Genomic DNA, 27724 nt, shown 5'->3' with positions numbered 1-27724 from the left:
CCCCATTTGTTAGGAAATAGAAAGACTTGGAAAAAAGCATATTAAGTGAAGTAAGCCAAACCCAAAGAAACATAGGTCCCATGGTTTCCCTTATTTGCAATATCTAGTATATGTATGAGTCAAGCAGAAAAGGTCAGATAAGGTGATGTTAGGAAAATGAATCCTAAGATATGTATTCAAATGTTTTTTTTTTCTTTCATGCATTTGTTTCTAACGAATTTATAAGATGATTTCTTTGTTGCTTTGTATGTCCCTCCCCCACAGTATAACCCCTGCTTTCACTGTATTTTATGTTGGTATAATTTGTGGAGGGGAAGGGGAAAACAAGTCGTTTAAATAAGGATACAGGTGGACCTGTTGCAACAATGAGAAGTACAAGTTGTCATGTCGAAAACGAACTTTACAACTTTGGTGGCGTGGGGGGGGGGGGAATTGGGTGGGGGAGCGGGGAGGCTGGGAAGGGATGGGAAGGGGAATCAAAGGAGGAGGCTACAATGCTTGATAAGAAATGTACTCATTATCTTGTCCATCTAATTGTAACCCCTCTGTACAGTATTTTCACAATAAAAAATAAATAAAAATTTAAAAAAAATACAAAAAAAAAAAAAAAAAGGCTAAGGGACTGTACCCAGTACATGAGTTCAAGCTCTAAGACGGGCACAACAATATAATTCATGCTGAATTGTTCTTTAAAGAAACAAGAAACAAACCTTCTGTTACTGAATATATGTATTTCAATATCTGTTTTCTGCCACATATTGACATTATTAGTAATATCTGTATTCCTGTGTGTATGGTATGCACTGCTTGAAAAATTCTTTTTTTATTATCAGATTTAGGAAGTGTCTTATAATATATATTTTTGTTGTAATGATAATATGGAGAGGGGTCACAGTTACATGAGTAAGGTAATGAGTACATTTCTTATCGAGCATTGTTACCCCCTCTTATGTTTTCCCCCTACCATCCCTTCCCTCCCTACCTCCCCAACTCCTTCCTCTCCCCCAAAGTTGTAAAGTTTGTTTTCAACAGAGTGCATCTCATTGTTACAATAGGTCAACCTGTATCCTTATGTCAGCTTTTTGTTATTTCTCTTCCCCTCCTCAAATTAGAAAAATATATATACAAGATGCAGGGCACCGGAATCAAATACTATGAAAACAGAGGTTATACCATGGGAGAAGAACATACAAAAGAAACAAAGAAAATCACATAGTACATTATAAGTACATTAAGAACAACAGCAACAAAGATAAAAATCTCTTGTGTCCCTATCTTGGGGTTCATTTTGCTTAGCATCATCTTATATGGTCATATGGACATAGCTTTTGACCTTTTCTGCTTGTCCTAGACATATACTAGTTATTGCAGATAAGGGAAACCATGGGACCTATGTTTCTTTGGGCCTGGCTTACTTCACTTAATATGCTTTTTTCCAAGTCTTTCTATTTCCTAACAAATGAGGCAGTGTCATTCTTTCTGATGGAGGCATAGAATTCCATTGTAAAAGCTACCAGCGCAACTATATTTATCACAGCATTATTCACCATAGCTAAGATATGGAACCAACCCAACCCAGATGCCCCTCAGTAAATGAATGGATCAAGAAAGTGTGGTATGTGTGTGTGTGTGTGTATGTGTGTGTGTGTGTGTGTGTGTGTGTGTGTGTGTGTGTAATGGAATTCTATGCTTGAAAAATTCTTACTACAAAAATCCTAATAAGAAAAACTGTCTATATTGACAAACAACTTTCTAAATACACTAAAAATTTTTTTCAATCTTCTACTTTTCTTTGCATATGTGCTTAATAAAATAATGTTTTTACTTATTTTAATAGCATTCTTCTAATCTAAGAGGATTAGAGATGAGGAAAGAAAAAGAGAAATATCCTCAGCATCTGGAATTTGTATATTTAGATTTTTTAGGAGTGGTCTCTGTATTTAGCCCAAGCTGGTGTTGAACTCATGATCTTCCTGCCTAAGCCTTTTGAGTGCTAGGATTTCAGGCATGAGCTACCATGCCTGATGATTCCTAGCCTTGGAAAGGAAAAATGGAAGCCAATATTTATGACTAACTTGTATTAGTTTCACAAGTTAAATACTGCTTATATTGGATTTACACAGAAATTATATCTTATCCAGAGATTAAAAAACTATGCTGTCCCTAATTCCTGCTAATTCCTGAAGTCCTCATAATTACTTTTGTGGGAAGATCAAAATAAATGTAAAAGAAAAAAGTGATAACTATGAAAATCCCTAAATTTTAGATTCCATAGCTTAATGCAAGATCACTCTGATTGTACATGAATCTCATAGCTTCCCTGAAGGTTGTAATGTGGGGTGACCTAGGTTTCTATTTTCAGATAGATTGATTTTTATATGGAAATTGCATATGTAAGTTTTGAACATGCATTGTGAATGAGTCACGGAGTAATAGCTTACAAATAAGCATTGTTTTAACACAAAGACTCTTTTTACAGAATGAAGATTTGTCCGTTGGTGTTGAGCTCCACCCATGTGCAGAGGGTCAGACGGGAACATGCTTAAATAGGGTCTCATTTCTCTTGAATTCTGTAAGTAATTAAGTTCCAGTCGTTGAGTCATAGTAAATCAGATCAATTAAAAATGGGTTTTGGTCAGGTGCTCATGCCTGTAATTCCAGTAATACAGGAGGCTCAGATTTGAGAATCATGGTTCAAAGCCAGGCTCCTCAGGAAAGTCTACTGAGCCTTTTATCTCCAACTAACCAATAGGAAGCTGGAGGTAGTAAAGTAACATCTTGAGAGGAAAAAGACAAGCAAGGGTGTAGGACCCTGAGTTCAAGCCCCAGAAACTGGCCCGTGCCCTACACGTGCACAAGCACGCATGCACGCGCACACACACACGTTGGGGTTTGAAGAAGAAAGGCTGTACTATGTAAATAAAAGCACAAATAAGGTTGTAAAGAAAACTCAGTAAGTTCCTAACAAAGTTTGATAGAGACAAGGTCCTGATGTATATAAAAATTTACCATAAATACACAGTTATAGATTCTTTGCAGATCAATCTTAGGTGTTGACTGGATTATTAAACTCTGTGAACCATTTAAGAAGGAGGACAATAGAATTTACTTAGAATTTGTATATTCAGACCAAATGGTTTAAGAGGGAAAAAAATCAAATATCCAGTTATCCTGGATTTAGCACTTAGCGTGCATTTTGTGCATTTAAATTGTTTCATTTACAAGGTGGGGCTGAATGTTTCTTTCAATAATGTGACACAGAGTTGGCATGAGAAAGAATGAAATGAATATAAATGAATTCTTTTTTAACATTTATTATTATTATTAGTATTATCTTTAAGTAGTTGTACAAAGAAGTTCCCATTCTAGCTGGGCGCCGGTGGCTCATGCCTGTAATCCTAGCTACTCAGGAGGCTGAGATCTGAGGATCATGGTTCAAAACCAGCCCAGGTAGAAAAGTCCGTGAGACTCTGATTTCCAATAAAACACTAGAAAGCCAGAAGTGGTGCTGTAGCTCAAGCGGTAGAGCGCTTGCCTTGAGCTGAAGAGCTGAGGGGCAGTGGCCAAGCCCAGAGTTCAAGCCCCATGACCAACAAAAAAAAAAAAAAAAGAAGTTCCCATTCTACAAAACAGCACAATATAAACTAATTCTATAAAATTAAGCATGTTTTATAGCCCCAAATTCATATGCATATAGTACATAAAAATGTTTTCAATTAATATGTACTAAAGGAATATTTTCACTGTCAGTCTGCTTCAGGTGGCAAGTTTGTTTTCAACAGTGATGGGACAGTCACAAACGATGTGGTTAGAATTCAAGATTCTTACAATTCAGGTAAGTTTAACATTCGTATTTTAAAATCAGCATAAAATGGGCTGGGTGCTGGTGGCTCATACCTGTAATCCTAAATACTAAGGAGATGGACACATGAGGGTTGCAATTTGAAGCTAGCTGAAGCAGAAAAAATCCCGTAGACCTTTATCTCCCATTAACCAGCAAAAAGCCAGAAGTAGAGGTATAGCTCAAATGGTATAGCACCAACTGTGAGCAGAAAAAGACAAGAGCATGAGGCCATGAGTTCAGGCTCCAGTACCAGTACCCCCCAAAATAATATAAACAGAGGATGCATTTGTTTATTGTTTTAAAAGATATTAAATACTTTTGCTTTACTAGATGTGAAGTATTCAAATATATTAAAACTAGTTACAAAGAGATTCACTCATTTTAATCATTATTTTAACAGATGAAGTGCAGATCTCCAAACCAACTTCCTCATACTTTCAAGTAGAAACATACTTAGGAGTGAAAATGCAAATTCAATATTTCCCTGTGATGCAACTGTATGTTTCTGTGCCACCCAACCAATTCTCAGACACCGTGGGTAAGTCCTCTGGGTAGATTTCACTTCCCAGGGTATAATATGAATGTATTTTATTTACAATGATCTCTCAACAACACTAAACCAATAAGGCATTTTGACTTAGTGTTCCCTTCTGCACTGTAATAAAATAATGTCATCTTGTTCTTTGTAGTAAAGAGAGCTTTAGTCATCACAAAATTTATTTCCAAAGTTTTTTTTAAAAAAACTATTTAAATATTTATAAATTTCAAATTAAGGTTCTATTAAATGACTATCAGGAAAATCACAGTACAGGTGAACAAATTTCTGAGCTCTGGAATTTGAGCAAAAGCAATTGAATGGAATCAACTGACATGAAATTTGTAATATGTAGGCATACATATGTGTATATGTACACATATATCTATGTTATCTATCATCTACATAGATGATAGAAATTATATATTTCCATCTATCTATCTACCTACCTACCAATTTCTGTCATCTGCCTGCTGGCCTATCATTTATCTATCTAGGAAGCAGATGTTACACTTTGCTCTGTGTTATTATTATGATACAGGGCTGTGCGGCTCCTACAACAACAAAGCTGAGGACGATTTCTTGTCCAGTCAGAATATATTGGAGAAGACGTCTCATGCATTTGCTAATTCTTGGGAAATGGCAGCCTGCCCTAAAGGAACCCCCTCGACATGCATCAGTATAGAAACAGGTAATAGTAACTGAGTAACAAATTGTTATTTTAGTATAGTGCTAGGCATTATGTACTTATTCTGATAACAATAAGAACATACCAGATAACCCTAGCTTTAGGTAGGGGAGATCAATGTTGCATTTTTTCTATACCCATTCTTTTCTGTCTTTCAGTTTTCTCCACAAACACAGACTAATAGGGTTAGAAGAGATTATAGAAGTCATCTGGTTTACTAGTAACCATTGGTGCACATAGTGAACATGCCCCTCCTCCCCTGCCAAGGGCTACTGCTGTTTTATGACAGGGCAATTCCTGGGTCTAGCTGTCCTGACCACCTCTGCCATGTCTATCAGTAATATCACGCTCCAAATGAAGATGTTAATACAACCTGACACTTACATGACTTTTTATAAAGATTTGAAGTTACTCTTGTATAAACTCAGAGACCGACACTGATAGGGCAGTCATCCCTATTAAAGTGCATGTGATAATGGATCCCAGAAAAGCTTTGTTTAATAGGAATGCTAATGGCTTCTGGCTAGCAAAATACTTTCAAAAAACAATTGTCCTAAAATAGATAAAGCTGTTTAAAGCTGTTAAAATTTGCATCTTTTTAAAAAATTAGTGAAACTAGTAGCTAAGCATAGTAGTACACCCCTGTAGTCCCAATTATGCAGAGAGTATAAGTAGGAGTATCACATTTCAAGGCTAGTACCAATTTTTTTTAACACATGAGACCCTATCTGAAAAAAGCTAAAGCAAAAAGGATTAGGGGCATTGCTCAAGTGGTAGAGCACCAGCCCAGCAAGCTAAAGGCCCTGCTAAAAAATTTTTAGACTGCTAAAAAAATTTAAGAACGAAAAATATTATGATGTTGTTGGTACTAACTCTGGGCAATTAATTTCTCTTCCAGAAAAGTTTGCTGAAAATAAATGTGGAATTCTTCTGGATTCAAGTGGGCCTTTTGCTTCCTGCCATTCAGTTGTGAACCCTAAATTCTATCACGAGGTGGGTGATAGAATTTTTGAGAAATACTTTACTGACCCTGACAACAACATATCAACATTTTCAAATAGCAGCCACTATCAGTAAAATTAAGCATGAGCTTAATTTTAGCATTTGATTCCATTAATTTATTCAAGTATTAATATACCAATTTAAGGAAATAACACCACTCCATGATAACCCCAAATGAGAAAAACATATGTACTACATTTTTTCTTTGTCTTTTCCATGTTCTTTGATACAGGAGTTAATTAAATTTCTGTTTCAAATAGTTCAGTTGATATTTCTAGATGTTTCAGAGTCAATATTTGTTTCAGCGTGGAAGAGTAAGCAATGAATTGTTATCCTTGGTTTGCTGTTCTTGTGAATAATTTTAGAATGCAATGTAAATTTTTATTTTCAAAGGAATGCAACAAATACACTTGTTCTTGTGTAAACAGTCAAGAATGCCTGTGTACAATTCTAGACAACTATGTAAAAGCCTGTGCTGTCAAAGGAGAAAACATGGCAGGATGGAGAACCGGCCTGTGCGGTAAGTGATTTCCAGTAACTCAACCTGCGCCTCTGTTTCACTTTGTGTGTGTGTGTGTGTATGTGTGGCTGTGTGCAATTTTGTGTGAATATGAATGTGTATGAGATTGTATGCACAAGAGTGTATAAGTGTGAGTGTGTGTATATATGTGAGTGATTGTGGTTGTATGAATATGAGAGTGTATGAGTGACTGTACGTATGTATGTGTGTGTGTGTTGAGTGTGTATGTATATGTATGTAATTGTGATTATGTGTGTTATGCATGCACAATCCCAAATTTGTATCTCATAATTTTCAAAACTGAATTTCCTTTGTTTAATGCTACTGAGCTTTTCTTGAATTTCTTAATATGTGAAAATACTGTCTTTTAAAAATATTATCTTTAAGTAGTTGTAAAGGGGTTTCCATTTACCAAAGCAGTTTATGAATGCAATGCCTCTTCAACATTCTCACCCATCCCTTCCCTCCTCATCCCTGCCCTCACTCTTCTTAATTTTGTAGGATATATATGGAATTCTTGACTGCATTCTCCCCCTCTTCTCCTCTTGAAGTCTGTCTTCCTGATATAGTTTAAGATATTGATATGTAAACAAGAACATAATATGTATTTATATATACAATGTTCTTTGATTTGTGTATGCTGAAATTTAAACAATAATCAGTTAATGCCTTTTAAGATGAGATTCTGTTGAATAAAATCTATCGAAAGGCCCCAACTATCATATTTCTAAGATCCTGTTTTGTGTAAAATATTTATTGTACCCTTTCAACATGACTTCACAAAAATAGTTGATTTTACAGAAGAAAATAAAACCGCAATAAAAACCCAACAAACATCATAGAAATGCACCTCTTATATAACCTGAAAAATAATTCATAGCTAGTATTTAATTAATCAGTAATGCCTAGCAAGTTCGCTTATAAAATCTCTGCATAACTCTTGATCATTTTTACACAAACTTAGCTCAAGAAACCACCTTTTATTTTTTTTCTTTTGAGTGATTGCAATAACCTTTAACATCTCCTCTTGGCTTCCTCTACTGCATAATATCTACAGAAACCAGGGTATTCTTTAAAATAAAATCCAGTGGGGTCCCAGTGGCTCATGCTTATAATCCTAGCTACTCAAAAGGCTGAGATCTGAGGACTGTGATTCAAAATCAAAGAATGACATTGCCCCATTTGTTAGGAAATGGAAAAACTTGGAAAAAATTATATTAAGTGAAGTAAGCCAGGCCCAAAGAAACGTAGGTCCCATGGTTTCCCTTATTTGTAATATCTAGTATATGTATGAGTCAAGCGGAAAAGGTCAGATAATGTGATGTCAGGAAAATGAACCCTTAGATGTGTATTTTAATGTTTTTTTCTTTCATGCATGTGTTTCTAACACATTTATAAGATTATCTCTTTGTTGCTTTGTATGTCCCTCCCCCATAGTATAACCCTTGCTTTCACTATATTTGATGTCAGTATAACTTGTGGAGGAGATGGGGAAAAACCAGTTGTTTAAGGATACAGGTGGACCTGTTGCAACAATGAGAAGTACAAGTTGTCATGTCCAAAACGAACTTTACAATGTTGGTGGGGGGGGGGGAGCTGGGGGGAGGGAGGAAGGAGAAGGATTGGGATTAGGGGGGGAGGGGGGAGGCTGGGAAGGGATGTGAAGGATAAACAAAGGAGGAGGCTGCAATGCTTGGTAAGAAATGTACACATTATCCTGCCCATGTAACTGTAACTCCTCTGTACAGTATGTTCACAAATAAAATAAAATTAAATTAAAAAAAAAAAAAATAAAAAAAAAAAAAATAAAAAAAAAAATAAAAAAAAAAAACAAAATCAGCCCAAGCAAAAGGGTCTACAAGACTCTTATCTCCAATTAACTACCAAAATGTCAGAAGTGGAGCTGTGGCTAGTGGTAGAGCATTAGCCTTGAGCAAAAAAGGAATAGTGCTCAAGTTGAGTTCAAGCTTCATTACACACACACACACACACACACACACACACACACACACACACTATTCTCTATCTCTGGGCATCCTTCCTGATTTCATCTGCCTATTCTTTGGGCTCATTTCAAACCAGGATTCTCAGATCTTAGCTCCCTGAGTAGCTGGGATTACATGGGTGAGACACTGGTTCCCAGGCATAATTTGTTATGAACAATCCACTATCATATCTATAAGTTTCAAGCTGCAGTACAAATGCTTTTACTTCTAGGTTGAATAATATGAACGTATGTCCATTATTTTTCTCTTTTGGTTTCTGTACCCCCAGAACAAACTTGTCCGAGTGGCCTCGTGTTCAAATACAATGTCAAAGCCTGCAATCGTACTTGCCGATCCTTGTCACAGAGAGACAGAAGCTGTGATTTAGAAGATGTTCCAGTTGATGGATGCACTTGTCCTGATGGAATGTACAAGGATAATGAAGGAAATTGTGTTCAGAAATCTCAGTGTGACTGCTATGTCAATGATGAAGTAGTACCACCAGGCAAACTCATCCATATTGATGACAATAAATGGTATGGGAGTCATGTGTGTTGATTACGATAGGGACATCAAGAGTGGTTCGCTGAAGAGAAAGTCATTTGCTTGTATGCTGTCTTCTTTAGACTGACATGTTTGTTTTCTTCCCTTCTGTGTCTTGTTTTTCTTTTTCTCGATTTCTCTTTCCTTTTTCTTTTCTTTCTTCTTCCTTTCTCCCTCCCTCCTTTCCTCTCTTCTTTTTACTTCCTTTCTTTCCTTTTTCTTTCTGTCTCTATTCTTTCTTGCCTTCTCTATTTCTCATTCTTTCTCTATGCTTTTTCCCTTCCTTCCCTCCTTTTCTTCCCTTCCTCCCTCCCTCTTTCCCTTCCCTCCTTACTTCCTTTTTTTTGGTTATTCAGAAACAAGAATTTAATTGACTTTTGTGCCCAGGTTAGCTTCAAACCTCAATCTTCAGATCTCGGCCTCCTAAGTAGTTAGGATTACAGATGGGAGCCATCAGCACCCAGCCATTATTTTTTATTGACGTTTGTTTGTTATTGCCTCTTTCATTCCTAGAGATTCATTGAGTCATAGTGATCATACATGGTATATCCTACTCTGCTTTGATTTGAAGACCAGTAGAAAAATAACCCAGCAGTTTTTATAAACAGAACCCAGAGGGATTTTATATTCAGACAATTCTTTTCAGCAATGTATAGCCATCTAGCTTTTTCTCAAGAGGCATCATTCACTATACAATCAAATGCTTCAATAAACAACATTCAAAAGTAAATATTTAATAACCAGAAAAAGTATCTTATTATCCAATAAGTAGGAGCTTAAGGAGATACTGAATAAGTAGCTCTGTCTGTGCTAGGCCTCGGTGCTGGCCACTGGAGGTACAAAACAATGAGGAAACATTGTCATGTACTCACAAAGTCAGCAAGATGTAAAAGGGAGTCGCACTATGACATACAACATGGTAAGCTAGATCAGCTTCTATCGCAGAAGATAAATGAGTTTTCCAAAGAGCTGGATTTTATTTTTGTGCTGCTACTGAAGCTAGAGCTCATGGTCTCACACTCTTTTTCTTTTCTTTCTTTCTTTCCTTCCTTTCTTCCTTGCTTGCTTCCTTCCTTCTTTCCTTGCTTCCTTCCTTCTTTCCTTTCTTTCTTTCATTCTTTTTTTTTTTTTTTTTTGGTCAGTTGTAGGGTTTGAACTCTGGGCCTGGGTGCTGTCCCTCAGCTCTTCAGCTCAAGGCTAGTGCTCTACCACTTAAGCCACAGTGCCATTTTCAGTTTTCTTGTTATTGGAGATAAGAGTCTCACGGACTTTCTTGCCTGAGCTGGCTTTGAACTGTGATACTCAAATTACAGGATTATAGGCAGGAGCCACCAGCGCCTGGCAGCCTCACACTCTTGCTTTGCCTTTTTACTCAAGGCTAGGTTTCAGCCACTTGAGCCACAGCTCCACTTCTGACGTGTGTGTGTGTGTGTGTGTGTCTTTCTATAATGTGTTTCTGATGTCTATAGGACTTTTTTGCATTCCTGTAGTTCTTATAAAGCTAGAACTTAAAATTTGGTATGTTTTATATGTCTCCTGGGGACTGTGTCTTATTTATCCAAACATTTAAAGTTTACGTAATTTCCTGGGGACTGTGTCTTATTTATCCAAACATTTAATGTTTACGTAATTTCCTTTTCTTCACAGTGTCTGCCGAAATGGAATGCTCCTTTGTCAGACCCCACTTGATTTAACTCTACGTAAGTGTTGATACCACGGTACAAGTTTAATCATTGTGAAAGATGCATAAAACATTGATCTTTTTCATAAGTATTAAAAAGGTATTTAGGTCTATCTAATCTAAATGTCTAAAATATAGGCATTAGATATTCAGATCAATAAATATCTAAAATAGATCAAGAGACTCTGGATCAACAAGAACTTCTTTCCTTTTACAGAAAATTGCACTGGTGGGGCTGAGTATGTGGACTGCAAGGATCCGAAGGCACAAAGAAGATCTGACAAAACATGTAGCACGCGGAACATACCCGCTTTTGATGTAAGTTGTATGGTACTAGGGGGTTGGCCTTTAAAACTTTTAATTTTTTTAAAGTTAAAGGAAATTAAAGCATTTAAGAAATAAAAAGGAATGTTGGTATATTTTTTGTAGATAGATAGATAGATAAATAGATAGATAGATTCATCCAGTGTGGGCTCCTAACGTAGATTTGAACTTGATGATTTATGAACTTGAACTTGATGCTAAGAGCATAATAGTTCATTGCGCCTATTTTACGTTTATTCTTGTAGGATGACCTGCCTTGCAAACGTGGGTGCTATTGTCCCGTGGGAATGGTGCGGAACTCTAAAGGGAGATGTGTGCTTCCAGATGACTGCCCATGTTCTTTTGGTGAACAAGAATACGAACAAGGGAGTGTAACTGCTGTTGGTTGTAATGAGTGGTGTGTAATCAAGGATTTCTATTTTATTGGTTTGGATATTTTTAAAAATGTAGTTTCCTCTTATCTCCTTTTCCATGGGAAGGAGAAAGTCATACCATAGACTGAGAAAAAAGCCAAATGTAATGTGTAAAAGATGCTGGGAGTTTTGTTGTGGTAGTTTGTGTTTGTTTGGTTTTCTTTTGTTGTTTGTGCTTGGGATTTGAACTCAAGGCAGGTGCTCTAGCATCTGAGCCACATTCTAAGCCTTGTTGGCTGTAGCTAACTTGTATGTTTTCATGCACACCAGTACTGGGGCTTGAACTCAGGGCTGAGGTTCTGTGTCTTATTGTTTTTTCCTCAAGGCTGGCATTCTGCATTTGAGCCACAATTTCACTTATGGTTTTGTTTGTTTTTTGGTTTGGTTTTGGTTGTTCATTGGGAATAAGAGTGTCATGGACTTTCCTGTTCAGGCTGGCTCTGAATCACAATCTGGGTGGTTCAAAGAACCTGGGATCTCAGAGTAGCTAGGGTTAACAGGCATGAGCCACAGTATCTTTTGCAGAGAGTCTAGTATTTATAATCATGCTGGCCTAGGTCACAATCCTCCTGTGATGCTTCTCTGAGAGCTGAATTGATAGGTATATGCCACCACACCCAGGCCTCATCGGTTGAGATCTACCCTTGTGAACTTTATAGCTTAGCCTAGAATCACAATCCTCCTGATTTTTGCTTCCAGAGTAGCTGAGATTATAGACTTGAGCCACTGTGCCCATCAAAAGTTGATGTATTTTGAAGAAAGAAACTTTATACGGCAATTATGTTGTAATGAACATCAGACAATATGAGGACATCTACAGAATCTAAGTAAAAAAGAAAAAAGAAACATCATTACTGCTTCTTTACAAAAGCAAGCTGAAGATAAAAACCTGGGAAGAATAATTGTGACACTCTTCATTTTTCTCCTTTAGCACTTGCATTAACGGGTCTTGGAACTGCACACAGAATGAATGTCAGACGACCTGCCACATCTACGGGGAAGGGCATGTTAGAACTTTTGATGGAGAAAGTTACAGCTTTGATGGTCTCTGCCAGTACACGTTTCTTGAGGTAATTATGAGTATATTTCATGTCAACTTTTCTATTCTTAATTATTATTCCTTTCTAGCTGAGTTCTTGGGAATTCTATTCATTCTATTCTTTATATACCATAGATCCCTATATATCCCATTCTATTCTACATATCCCAGTTCCATTTCTTGCTTTTTGACTATAAGTGTCTCACAGATTTTCCTGCCCAGGATGGCTTCGAACTAGGATCTTCAGGTCTCTGTCTCATAAGTAGCTAGGATTATAGGCATGAGGGAGCCATCAGTTTCCATCTTGAGTATAGGCTTTTTACAGGCAGTTAAACTATTAAACTACTTCTACGTACCATCTAATGGATGAAATTAGCATTGATTTGTATTTTTACTTTAGTTTTGATGAAATACCAGGTTTTATTTAAATCATGGAGGAAAAGGAAACCCTTTTAACCAATTATTTATTTGCAGAATGTACAAGTAAGTTAAAACTAGAAACACATGTAATTTACACAGTCGTTTATCTGTGGTATAATTCTAAATGTGTAGAATTAATAGAAGAGGGAAGCATCAACACAAGTTAATTGGATTGCACCAAGCCAAGGCTACCTAGCCATAAACACATTGCTCTATGGAAATTCCATCACACAATGAGTTTAAGCATCATGCGTAATGAAGTGTTTGCCTGACATAGATAATAATAAATAATAGATAAGAATAATTTATTATAATAATATTATAAATAAATATGCCTGATATTTATGAGCAATTATAATCTCATTCCCCCCCACCCAGGATTATTGTGGTCGAGAAAATGGTACCTTCCGCATTCTAACTGAGAGTGTTCCATGCTGTGAAGATGGGCTGACATGCTCCAGAAAAATCGTGGTTGCTTTTCAGGTACAAATCACTTTCTCTGTTTACTTTTTCTCTCAGGTCAGAGGCAGCCAAATGAAACTGGTCTCATCTCTTTTCATTTGTAGGATCATAACATTGTCTTGCAAGAGGGAAAAGTAACCGCAGTTAAAACCACGGAAAGTAAAGAATGTGAACTTGCCACCAAAACCTACTCCATCCACACTGTTGGCCTGTACTTGATTGTGAAACTTGCAAATGGAATAATCCTGATTTGGGACAAATACACAAAGCTATCTGCTATTCTGGATCCACGCTGGCATGTATGTGCACAGAAGCCAAGTTGTTTCTTGTTCTTGAAATTTAGAGGCAGAAGTTCAGTGGTATAGAGTAGGCTAATGGTAGGGTGTCTGTTACTGGAAGAAAACTTTTTCTTCATCTTTACCATGAACTAAATGCTATCAAAGAAAATAAAATGTGGTGAAAAGGTTAATACAACTGGCTTGAGACATTTATTTGAGCCATGTTTGGTTACCTGAGATTATCACATGATAGGATTTTTGAAGTGGTTACATTTGAATTAAATGGATTCCTTGTAGCTAATAGTCTTAAGAATCTCAGAGAATATACATTCTTAATTTGAAATTTGCAAGTATTATTGTTCATTTTTAAGGCATTTATTCCACTTGACCGTAGGTTATTTTGCCATATCAGATAACTGTGTTGAATGGGAAGGAATCTTATCTACAAATTCTGATTACTCTGCCCCTCACACATTTGGGGTTCACACAGACTCATGGTATAGTTTATATAATTGTGATATTTATCAGCTTAAATTTCTGTCTCTCTATCATCTATCAATAATTTATTTGTCCTTATCTATCACCTAATATCCATCCATTTATCTATCATCCATAATTGTGGTACCTGTTGAGTTATGTATGTATGTATCTATCTTATCTATGTATCATCTATGCAAATATTTCTCATTTATCTCTCTTCAACATCATTATCTAGCTATATGTGTATCATTTATCTGTCATCTATGCATCTATCATCTATATGTATCATTTATCATGCAAATGTTTCTCATCAGTCTTCAACATCTAGATATATGTGTATTACTTATTTATCCATCATCTATCCATCTGTCATCTGTCTATCTATCATCTATCCATCTATCATCTATCTGTCTATCTGTCTTTCTGTCTCTTCTGTCATCTTCTAGCTATGTGAGTACCATTTATCTATCTATCATCTGTCTGTCTGTCTGTCTACCCACCTACCTGTCTGACTGGCGCAGCTCCTTCTGACTTCCCCTCTCTGCCGCACACAGGGCCAGGTGTGTGGCCTCTGCGGGAACAACAATGGCGACCTCAAAGACGACTTCACCACCAGGTACTCCTCGGTGGCTGGCGGCGCCCTGGAGTTTGGGAATAGTTGGAAAACAAGTCAAGAGTGCTCGGACACGGTCACCCAGAGCTTCCCGTGTGACTCCAACCCGTACTGCAAAGCGTGGGCCGTGAGGAAGTGCGAGATCCTCCGGGACAGCACCTTCCAGGCCTGCCACAGCAAGGTAGCCGGGGGAGGGGTGGAGCCCGCGGCTGGGGGCGCTGGGGGGGGCGGCCCCCCTCCTCCCCCCTTCCCTCCCCCCACCTGCCGCTCACCTGCCCGCCCGCCCGGCCCTGCCCAGGTCGACCCCACCGCCTACTACGAGGCCTGCGTGGAGGAGGCCTGCGCCTGCGACGTGGAGGGCAAGTACCCCGGCTTCTGCACGGCCGTGGCCACGTACGCGGAGGCCTGCAACGCCGCGGGGGTCTGCGTCTCCTGGCGGAAGCCCAGCCTGTGCCGTGAGTGCGCGGGGAGGGAGGGAGGGGGGGAAGCGGGGCCCGGCCTAAACGCAGCGCGGGACGCTGCTCTTAGGGCTCAGGTTTAGTCTCCGAACTTCTTGCGGTTACCCCACCCGGTGCTGGTGCTGCGGGATCACACTGTCATTCTAGCTGCTCCGGGCTGAGAGCCCAGGCTCAAAGAAGCCAGGAAACTCTGCGGGACGCTCCTCTCCCAACCAACTACCCAAAGACCAAGTGGAGCTGCGGCCCCGGGCGGGGGGGGGGGGGGGGGGGGGGGAGGGGGGGGAGTGCCAGCTTTGAGCACAAGAAGCGCAGGGACAGCACCCAGGTCCCGAGTTCAAACCCCAGGACCTGCACAAAGAAGAAGAAGAAGAGAAGAAGGAGGAAGAGGAAGAGGGGGAGGAGGAGGAGGAAGGGAAGAAAGAGAAGGAAGGAGAGGAGGAGGAGGAGGGGAAGAAGATAGGAGAAAGAGGAGGAGGAAGAGGAGGAGGAGGAGGAGGAGGAAGAGAAGAAAGAAGAAGGAGGAGGAGGAGGAGGAGGAGGAGGAAGAGGAGGAGGAATTACCAATAGAAAAGATCTCTTATTCATACTTAGATGCACAATGAACTTTTTATCTCTCTTGGTATATAAATATATCCCTGAACATTATTTCACATATACTGTGTGTGTGTGTGTGTGTGTGTGTGTGTGTACATGTGTACCAACCTGGGCTTTATATTCTGGGCCTAGGAGCTGTCCCTTAGCTTTTTCACTCAAGGCTGGCACTCTTCCACTTGATCCACACCTCCATTTCCTCCTTTTTACTCTTAATTGGAGGTTAATCTCATGGACTTTTCCAGCCCAGGCTGGCTTTGAACCATGATCCTCAGATCTCAGCCTCCTGAGTGGCTACTAAGAGTGACCCACAAGCTACCAGCTCATAGATACTCTTAATTGAAAACCTCACACATTTTTCCCCTTGAAGTTTTTTTTTTACAGAGTTCCATGGAAGATAAAGTATTAATGGAACCTAAAATGAATCTTGACATATATGAAGCATAACTTTAATAGAAATCAGTACACACTTTCCCTCCAAGCATGCAGTACAAGGAAAAATTCCCAAATGAGATGTGTTTAAATAGAATACATAACTTTCCTCAGTTTATCTGTAATGTTTGGCATCTTATATGACATCTTGAATTGATTGATTTGAGAACCATTACTTAAACTATCACATATTAAAACCTTACTGAAAACTATCATATACCAACATTTTAACTTAATTTAGCAACTTTTATATATTAAATTATCATACATTAAGAATAATGACAGGCTTAAGACAATTTTTTCAGCAGGTTTTTTACAACTTAAGCTTGAACATTAAACTGTAATCTAAGACACCTCCAAATGTGAAAAATAGTTATTTCTTTTTCACTTCAAAACTATCTTCATGTGAGATTATCAAAGAAAAGAGGTAGTTGAAAACTATAAAGCTCTCACTTTTTAGTGAATTGACTTGGCTATGTGCCCAAACCTAATTTAGAAAAACTAAAAACATGGGAAGAGGCAGAATGACATATCCTTTAGCTACTTTATTATTCATATCATTTAAGATCCCTTTAAAAATGCTTTGGATGAAGATATTTTGTCCCTATAATCTGAACTATGGACTTGAACCTCTGTACAACTACTTAGAAAAATAAATGTAATAAAAATGCTTTGGAGAACAAAGGGTGAAAATGATCATGACAATAATCTGCTATCATTGTTTACAGCGGTGTACTGTGATTACTACAACACCCCTGGAGAATGCAGTTGGCATTACGAACCCTGCGGTACAGTGATGGCTAAAACATGCAAAGATCGGGTCATTGGCCAGAAATTTTCTGCACTGTTAGAAGGTAAGACATTTTAAGAATAGCCACAAAGTCCTGCAAATGATGTCCTTTTTGTTGTTGACTCTCAGTTTTGAACTCAGGGCCTGGCTGCTGTCCCTTAGATTTTTTTTTTTTTTCTCAAGGCTGGTATACTACCACTGTGCTACACCTCTACTTCCTGCATTTTGCTGGTTCATTGGAGATAAGGGTCTTATGGATTTTCCTGCCAAGAATATCAGGCGTGAGCCACCAGTGCTCAGCTGTCTATACATTTTTTAAAAAAATTAAGCAATGTAGTTTGATGAGAAGTGAGTTTCAGAATGCAACATAGAATGCAATCTGCTATATCTCACCTTTAAAGATCATGTTATTCTTAAGTACCCTAGAGAGAAAGAAGTGACAGGAAAACCAAAGGATGCTAAAACTTCATGGCTGTACCAGTGATGCAACCTAGGTTATGAGATATTTTCAACATGTTTTAATATGACTTGTACATCTTTACTTACTCTTGTACAAAGTAGATGTTTGGGATTCATATTTCAAGCTACATCCCTGGTGTGTGTGTGTGTGTGTGTGTGTGTGTGTGTGTGCACGTGCATGTGTGCGCACGTGCTGGTCCTGGAGCTTGGATTCAGGGCCTGGGTACTGTTCCTGAGCATTTTTGTGCTCAAGGCTAGCACTCTACCACTTGAGCCACAGCTCCACTTCCAGCTTTCTCTGAGTAATTTATTGAAGATAGAGTCTCACTGACTTTCTTACCTGGCCTGGCTTCGTACCGTGATTTTCATATCTCAGTCTCCTGAGATTACAGGGTTGAGTCACTGGTACCCAGATCCATGGTCTGTTTTTTATTCAACATCATGCAAGTTGCTCAAGTAGTAAATCATTTAAAAATGCTAGAGGGATCTGGGTACCAGTGACTCACCCCTGTAATCTTACCTACTTAGGAAGCTGAGATCTGTAGATCACGGTTCGAAGCCAACCAGGACAGGAAAGTCTGTGAGACTCTTATCTTCAGTTAACCACTAAAAAGCCAGAAATGGAGCAGTGACTCAAGTAGTAGAGTGCCAGCCTTGAACAAAATAGCTCAGGTACAGCTCCCAGGCTGTGAGTTAAAGCCCTAGGACACACACACACACACACACACACACACACACACACACACACACACACACACACACACACTACTTGAGGGAAAAACTTAATTGACCCTAGTTAAGAAGTTTTGGAGTTTGATGCTTCAGGACCAAAGAACTTGAATTCTGTTCCATTTGTATATATTTTTCAGCAGGACTGTGAGTTTTTGCTATAATCTGTGTGTAATGCATTCAGGATTGGTTTCTAGAAACAGAAATGAATTTGGGGTCATTTGTACTTGTAGGTTGTTATGCCAAGTGCCCAGAAAGTGCGCCCTACCTGGATGAGAACACCATGAAGTGCGTGGGTCTGTCGGAATGCAGCTGCTTCTATAATGATGTTATACCAGCAGGGGGCGTCGTGCAAGATGATTGTGGAAGAACATGGTACATTCTCTATGCACTTTTCAATAAGCAGTTGATTCTTTTTTTTATTTTTGGTCTTTCATTTAGAAAAGCAAGGCAACTTTCCCTCAACTTCAAAAGGTTATACAAGGGGATTACAATTTCACATGGGCATCTAAGTGTCCAGAGCTTCTTGCTTAGAGTCATTGTCCTCCTGTTCTTTCCCTCCTCCCCAGACTCATTTCCCATTTCCCACTTCTTTTATCACACAGCGACATTGGTTATTCTGGCTGAATTTGTCCCCTGGTCCCTTTTGAATCATCCAACTCTCTTTATGCTCCCTTCTCCTCTTACAGTCTTATTTCAGCATCCTGGTACTCATTTGGTTAAACTGTCAAGTTGTTCAAAAACTCTTCTCCATGGAGATTTATCCATGCTTATAGCACAGTCCAGTAACTCATGTATATAAGTATTTACCTCTATGATGTTTACATGGGAAGCTATATTTTAGGGCTAGTATCTACAGATTGAAAAAAAATTATGTGTCTTATATTTCTGGACCTGGCTTACTTTGCTCAGTATGATTTTTCATCATGGGTGAATTTTAACTTTGTTGTTTCCTTTTCCCCCTCATTTTATTAGTATATACTGTACAAATTAATAATTTGTATAATTGTAATTTCATGTAGATATCTCCAAACAGGTATATAATGCACAATGATAAATTTATCTGTTGTTTCTTATTCCTTGTGTGTGTGTGTGTGTGTGTGTGTGTGTGTGTGTGGCACTCAGGGCCTAGGTACTGTCCCTGAGGTTTTGTTCTACCATTTGAGCCATAGCTCCACATTCAGCTTTTTGGTGGTTAACTGGAGAGAAGAATCTCACAGACCTTCCTGAGCTGGCATCAAACTGTCATCTTCAGATCTCAGCCTCATGAGTAGCTAGGATTAGCAAGAATGAACCACTGTGGTACAGCCCCTTTCCTTTTTTCTAAAAGCAATTTTGAAGTGTTTCATTATTCTATTTTCATACTGTGTATGGAGACTCTTGACCCCTCTCCAATCCTGTTTCACTTGTGCTTTGATCATTACAAAATGGGAAGGCTTTAAATTCAGTTTTATGCCAGTTATGTTATCTTATATTCTCAAGAAATTCACAGATCAACTAATGATCAATTAAATATTACATTTAACAATGTAGATGTCAGAAAAGAAAATATCACTCTGTAGTTTTAGGGAAAATATTGGAATTTTATCAATGTAAAGGGATTTTTACAGGATTCCTAAGAAGAAAATACAAACATGAGGTTGTATTTGGGCCATTTGTCCATGAAATAACCTGGTGTTTGAACCTGGTAATTTAAGGGCTGACTTCACAGCTCGACTAAAAACCATTCCTTATGTCCCAGAACCAAGTAGAATCATTAGGAGACACAGCACAAGAATAAACAAGCAATTGGAATTAGCCATGCTCTCAGGGAAGTGATTCTTGATTCTTTACTGTTCTCTTTGATCTGTTTGATTTTCACAGCATGTTGTCTTAAATTTGTGAGATGCCTGTCATTAGGAAACTAAATTTCCAACTCATTCTAATTTCCTTTTCTAATGTAACTTTCAGCTATTGTATTGCTGGAGAGTTGGAGTGCAATGGTAAGTTATTCCATTTGATTTTAATGTATTATTTTTTAAAAGATGAGGTAAAAGATTTGGGAACCTTTTTAGACTTTGAGCATGAGAGGGAGCAGGTATTTCATGCTTTTGATGTCTATTGGGGGAGGTTTGGTGGGATTCTGTCCCTGTGAGATTGCCTGGTAAGCTCTTAAAATCAGGTCTGCAAAGGTGTTTGATTGACAGTTGACTGGGCCAATGGGCTGATATACATGCCCGATTCTCCTTCTGTGTAGGTTCTGGGAATTAAACTAGTGAGGCACCTGTCAAAATAATTGAACGGATTGAATGGAATGTCAGAAGCAATTCAGAAATTCTCGAACAATTGGGAATTGTTCAAGAGCAAGACATACCTTAAAAATAACTCTCAGTCAGAAGCCAGGTGCTGGTGGCTCTTGCCTGTAATTGTAGTTACTCAGGAGGCAAAGATCTACAGATCTCCATTTGAAGCATGCCTGGACAGGAACCTCTGTGAGGCTTTTATCTCTAATTACTCAGCAAAAAGCTGAGAATGGAGCTAAGACTCAATTGGTAGAGCGCCAGGCATGAGTAAAGAAGCTAAAGGACAGTCAGAACTGGTGCATACACATACAAATAAGTCTCAATCAGCTTCAAAAGAACACATAAACTCTTAACTATTTTTTGCATTAAGAATTATAAAAATGACAAAGAAAATAGATGTTTTAAGACACCTTGAGATGTAGTATTAGTTTTGCAAGATGTTTCGTTTCTGCCAATAATTGTAATTTTTAATTATTCTAGAAGTTCCTTCTACAAATTCAACAATTACAGGTAAAAATAATTGTCTTGCATGCGTTTTTCTGATTTTGTGGGTTCATAATCCTTTACAGTTTCACATACATTTGTGCTAGTGAAATATGCTGACAAATCTGTTGATGTAATTGTTTTAAGCTAAAGTTAGCTGCTAGAGAAATATCGTAATATTATTTTAGTCTCATGAATTGAAATAGAAAAATTAGAACACATAATATGTATGATATGCTAATTAAATATAACCCTACAATGCTACAACGCTTGACATTTTTAGATTGTAAATAGTAAGTAATATAGAAGCAAGTGTGTGAAGTACATATTTATTTTATTCCAGTCCTGGGGCTTGAACTCAGGGCTTGGGTACCATCCCTGAGCTTCTTTTGCTCAGGTCTTCTAATTAAATATTTAAAAATCATAATCATCATATTTGAAGGAATTAAAAATGCAGATATAAAATGTTAATTTGTCTTAATGCATATATTTCTATTAAGCACTAACAATATTTGATGTATTCTCAAGAGAATTCTTTTTTATTTTTTATTATTTTTTAAATTTATTTATTTTTAATTAAGTTTTTTTAATTGGGAAAATACTGTACAGAGGGGTTACAGTTACATGAGCAAGATAATGAGTACATTTCTTATCTAGTATTGTTGCCTCCTCCTTTGTTTTTCCCCTACCATTCCTTCCCTTCCACCTCCTCAGCCACACACCCCACCCCCAATCCCTCCTCAAGAGAATTCTAAGCAAAACATATTTACCTGTTTTGGAGACATCATATTTGCTTAAAGTATATACATATGTACGTATACATATACATATTCCTGTCTTGTGTGATTTAAGGAATGATTTATTCCTTACTGATTTCCCTTGACATCAATTATGGGATGAAAATGTAGAGTCTGATAATGTATTTAAATAGTATGACCTACTCTAACATACTATTTAAATGAATGTTAACTACTATTGGTCACTCATCTGAAGCTAAGTTATCAAGACACATTTCTGAATTGTATTTCTTGGTCCACAAATATACTTCATAAAATTCCTGTGAGGCCAAGCAGTATTGCCTCATGCCTATAATATTAGCTACTCAGGAAGCTGATATCTAAGGATCAAAATTTGAGGCTCACACAGGCAAAAAAGTTCATGAGGCGCTTTATCTCCAACTAACCAGCAAGAAAGTCAGAAGTGGAGGTATGGCTCAAGTGGTAGAGTCTCAACTTAGAGCAAATAGGCTAAGCAAAGGAGTTTAGGCCCTGGGTTCAAGCCCTCTTACTGGCACCAGATAATACCAAAATGAAAACCAAGAAAACTTTAAAAATTCTTGTAAGATTTCACTTAAGTACTAATAGTAGGAAATAACTACTTACTTTGAAGGGTATATAATAGTATAGTTTACTTTTTAAGTGAAAAATTATTCCGCCATTTATCCTCTATAATGTCAGAAAATTTAATTTTAGATGACAAAAACTGGATTCATTGATTCATTCATTCAGTCAGTTTTGATGGAACCTTATTACTTGACCTACATCTCCAGCATTAGTTTTATTTTTCCATAAACTCTTCTGTTTTATATCTGGGGCCGGCCAACCTCAGATTATGAGTCTTCTATTTTCATGATCCCCCCCCCCTTTCCCTTGGGATTATAGGTGTGTACCAGCATACTTGTTTCTTAAAGTCCATTTTTGTTAACTTTTTCCTAGGTTGGCTCTCAAACTGAGATCTTCCATCTATGTCTCCCACATAGCTTGGATTTAGGCATGAACCATGAAGCCTTGGCTCCACTGAGTTTTATATTTTGTTTTGCCAGTCCTGGGGCTTGAACTCAGGGCCTGGGCACTGTCCCTGAGCGTCTTTTGCTCAAGGCTAGCACTCTGCTACTTGAGCCACAGCAACACTTCCAGTTTTTTCTGTGTATATGGTAATGAGGAATTGAACCCGGGGCTTCATGCATGCTAGGCAAGCACTCTACCACTAAGCCACATTCCCAGCCCTTCAAGTTTCTTGAACTTAATTTTTTAGCAAAAACTACTCAACTAATCTTTTTGTATAATAAATATATTCTTTCTTCCACAGTCTCTACTACAATAGCCACTTCCATATTAAGTTCTGAAGCAGGTAATTAAAAATATTATTTTCTCTAAATTACGAGAGCAGAATGAGTTTTTAATCCACCCATCTTGGTTCTTTTGTACAAAATCATAAGTATCCATCTAAATGCTCATATCCACGGCAGGGTCTGCATGCAATTGTAATCTTGTGAAGGAACTCTGCAGAATTAGTAGATCACATGCTTTCTGCATACTATTGCTTAGGGGAAATTGGCCAGAAATTTCAATTCTTTTTTATTTTTAAGGTTTTTATTTTATCTTATTTTTGAGACAAGTTGTTTCTTCATAGCAACAGTCTGACATGGAACTTGGGATCCTCTCCCCTCAGAGGCCTCCCAAGTGCTGGGATTACAAGTGTGCATCACCACACCTGGTTCAATGTTTAATATCTGAAATCATTTCCCAAGTTCTACTTCAAAACTCTTCAGGAATTCTCACTTAAGTGAAATGGTCTATCATTAAAGCCCTGGTACAGAGAGCACAAAGGTGTGTTGAAATGAGTAAAGATGTGATAAAAGAGTCTAGCTCAAACATTCAATCACTTATTTACGTTCCCTAGATCTCCTCCCATGTCTAGATAAATGATTTTTCACCTTGTCTTTCAGTGTCATTTTAATCTGTATTTGCAAATATTTGTGTTTTTCTTTGATAGCAACTACACTGATTTCCAGTAGATCAACTACAGGTAAGCCATAATGTCCAACCATGACTTAATCAGCATCCAAGTTTAGAAGCATCCAGAAATTCCTTTTGCATTCTAATATCATTCTGTTTTTTTTTCTTCTTCTATCATTCTTTTTTTTCCTTCAAACCCAGTAATAAGGTTCAAACTCAGGGCCTTGTGCTCTGGATTAGCATTTCTACTCAAGGCTGGCACTCTACCACTTGAGCTGTCCTTCCACCTCTGGCATTCTGCTGGTTGATTGTCTCACAGACTTTCTTGCCTGAGCTGGCTTTGAACCTGTGATCCTCAGATCTCAGCCTCCAGGACAGCTAGGATTATAGGCTTGAGCTCCTCGCACCTGCCCTTTATGCCATTCTAATAAGAAACATTTCTTCCTTTTTCTAAAAGAATATGTTGAAGGAAGATTTTATGGGAAATGTGTACAAAGTTATGAGGTATTTTTGTTTGTTTGTGGCTCCAGTTCACATATATGGTTAAGATTCTCTGAAATATTAATTTCATTTTGACTCGTTTTAATATATAACCATGGACATTCTTAGATGCATAATTTTCCCTTCTTAGAAAATTAATTTTTCCCTTTGTTTTCACAAATTCAAGGGACTATAATATATAATTCTAAGTAGCAAAATAATAGGTAGAGAAAGTTTTTTTTTCCAGTCTTGGAGCTTGAACCCTGGACTTAGGTGCTGTCCCTGAGCTTTGTGTTCAGTGTTCAACCACAGCTCCACTTCTGACTTTTTGTGGTTAATTGGGATAAGAGTCTCTCGGACTTTCCTGCCTAGGCTGGCTTCAAACCATGATTATGAGGTCTCAGCCTCCTGAGTAGCTACAATTGCAGGTTGAGCCACCAGCACCCGGCTGATTACATTTTTTAAACATGAGGGGCTGGGAATTTTCCCTGAGCATACAGTATTCCTATTTGAGCTTGTTTTGCTATCTCTCTTCTTAAGCTTTAAAGATGTCTTGGGTGGGCTCTGAGTGTTTATTGTCAATAAAAATTTGAAAACGAACTTGAGAAAAATGGCTAGCCAGCAAATTAGCATTGTGGAGCTTAGTTGGGTTTGTGAAGTAGCTGCTTTGTTTTATATTTAAAAACTGTCATATTATATATACATACCCATTATATATCCATTATATATAGAAAGAGAAAAAAGAGATCTCTAGAGAGACAGAGAGAATTATAAATGCACTTTATACTCCCAAATATACACTCAGAAATACCTACTTTCCTTAAACTAGGGCACAGTTAGCTCTATCTCCATCTCTCATTTTATTTATTTATAGTTACTGATTCATGTTTTTCATCTTACATAAGTAAGATCCTGAACGCAAAGTGCATAATTTGTTATCCTTCAATTTCCAAGTGCATTTTGTACCATGCCATACATAAGACTATGCAAATGCTATTTGTATAATGAATGCATAACTTCTTTAACCTAATTCAGAATCTGCCTTTTGGCACAGAATTTCTGGTGAAGGTTGTATCATTGGTTATATGTTAGTTATATGATAAATTTTTAATTGAGCACCAGTGGCTCATGTCTATAATCTAGCTAGTCAGGAAGCCTGAGATCTGAAGATCAAGATTCAAAGCCAACTCAGACAGAAAAGTCAGTAAGAGTCTTATCTCCACATAACCAACAAAGAGCCAGAAGTGGAGGTATGCCTCAAATGGTAGAATGTTAGAACCTGAGTTCAAGCCCTAATACTGGCATAAATAACAACCACCACCACCACCGCCACAATAATAATAATATAAATAATAGAATAAATTCTTCACTTCATGTACTTCATTCATTGGAGCTAATATTCCTTCCATAGGAATATTTAACAGTGTAAAAATAAGATTTATGTTGATTTTTTAAATTGAGAGGATACAGAATTATTACTATAATTTTAACATTTTATACTACTTGGTATCATCCTATTTGTAATATATTTTGTATAAAAATAAGAAGTGAATTCTGCAGATAATCATTTTGCTGTACTGAAAATGAAATAACATGTATTAACCATAACCACTGTGTATATTACAAATTAGTGCATATTGAAAACTATTTAACAGGTAATCGGTCTATTGTTTTGAAGGACAGACAAATTGACATTACTCTGTTTTTCTTATCAGGTACAACTTCAGGCCTTGTCTCAACTTCAGGTTAGTATATTCCTATTTTTTCATGGGCCATAACTATGTCTAGCAGTGTCTGGCTTTTGAAAAAGTATTTTAAAACAAGTAATTGGCTAGGATTCTCCCACTGTTATTAAGTAGCATTAAAAAAACAAATTTAACATGATCAATTTATATTGTCTGGTTTTTATGTACTTTCTAATTCTTTTTCTTCCTTACCAATGGCTATTAAATGGGATCTGAAACAGGATTAAATAAGTTACAGAATAAGAATATGGGTTGAGAGAAAAGTTGGATATAAAGACTTACACATTTTATATCTAATACTTAGATATTTTAAGTATAAAAGTAGCAGTTGCTATATTATTACAGTGTTTTTCAAGTCTTTCCATTTCCTAACAAATGGGGCAATGTCATTCTTTCTGATGGAGGCATAGAATTCCATTGTGTATATACACCACATTTTCTTGATCCATTCATCTACTGAGGGCCATCTGGGTTGCTTCCATATCTTAGCTATGGTAAAGAATGCTGCAATCAACATAGTTGTGCTGGTAGCTTTAGTATGACCTTGTTTGTGATCATTTGGGTAAATGCCCAAAAGTGGGACTGCTTTTATTATGGCTTCTGTCAGCCCTGAGTTACATTGATGAGGTAATGAAGTTCTGCTTATTTTTTAAATAAGTGTAAGCACTGGCACAAAAGAGGGCCTTACCCTCTTGCTTGGCTTTTTCACTCAAGGCTCCTGTCCACCACTTGTGTCAGAGCACCACTTCTGGATTTTTAGTAGTTAATTGGAGATAAGAGTCTCCTAACTTTCTTGCCCAATTTGGCTTTGAGTCACGATCCTTAGATTTCAGTCTCCTCACTAGCTGGGAGTACAGGCATGAGCCGCCAGCACCCAGAAAGTTCTGCTTATTTAAAAGCAAAGTTATTTAGCCAAGTGTATGAAGAATCAACATGATCAAGTTGCATAAAGTTATTTTTAAAAAATAGCATTCACTAAACCAAACATTTTGACAAAATAGTACTCAGTGTTTAGTGAGCTCTGAGCAGAAAGTCACAGAATTCCTTTATTGTGTTCCATATTAGGAATGGCTAGATCGACAGTGGTAATAAAGTTCACATAGACTATAGACTATAGATGAGGAAAAAAAAAAAAGAATTTATGCCAAGACTAGGAGGGCTTGAAGTCGGGGCTTGAGCCCTGTCCCTTAACTGTTTTGCTCAAGGCTGGGGCTCTGCCACATAAGCCACAACTCCCTTTCTGGCTTTTGCTGCTTAATTGGAGATAAGAATCTCATAGACTTTCCTGCCTGGGCTGGCTCGGAGCCATGATCCTCACATCTCAGCCTCCTGAGTAGCAAAGATTAAATGGTGAGCCACAGGTGCTGGACCTGATGAGAAATTCCTTTGATGTTTTCTCAGTCTATGCTGGCACTTCCATTCCCCTCTCCTCCACCGCTGGGACCACAAGGACCACAGCAGTCCTGAGCCTCAGAACAGGTAAACTAAGTGCGGAATCAAGTGCACTGGTCCAGTCAAGCAGCTGACCTCAGTTGCTTCTACAGATTGTTCCAAACACAGTATCAGACTTAGGTGATCATTCTGCATGCATAATTAAGGTGTAATGCGTCTTTCCACAAGTTGATGGCTTGTTTGTATTTTTTCATCTACTTGTGTGTTCTCATCACCTTGATAGTTGGTAGCACCTGTACATGTTTCTTTTTTAAGTCT

Source organism: Dipodomys spectabilis, unplaced genomic scaffold (assembly GCF_019054845.1).
Source record: "Dipodomys spectabilis isolate Male_0828 unplaced genomic scaffold, ASM1905484v1 ptg000039l, whole genome shotgun sequence".
NCBI classification, from domain to species: Eukaryota; Metazoa; Chordata; class Mammalia; order Rodentia; family Heteromyidae; genus Dipodomys; species Dipodomys spectabilis.
This window is presented reverse-complemented; position numbering follows the sequence as displayed.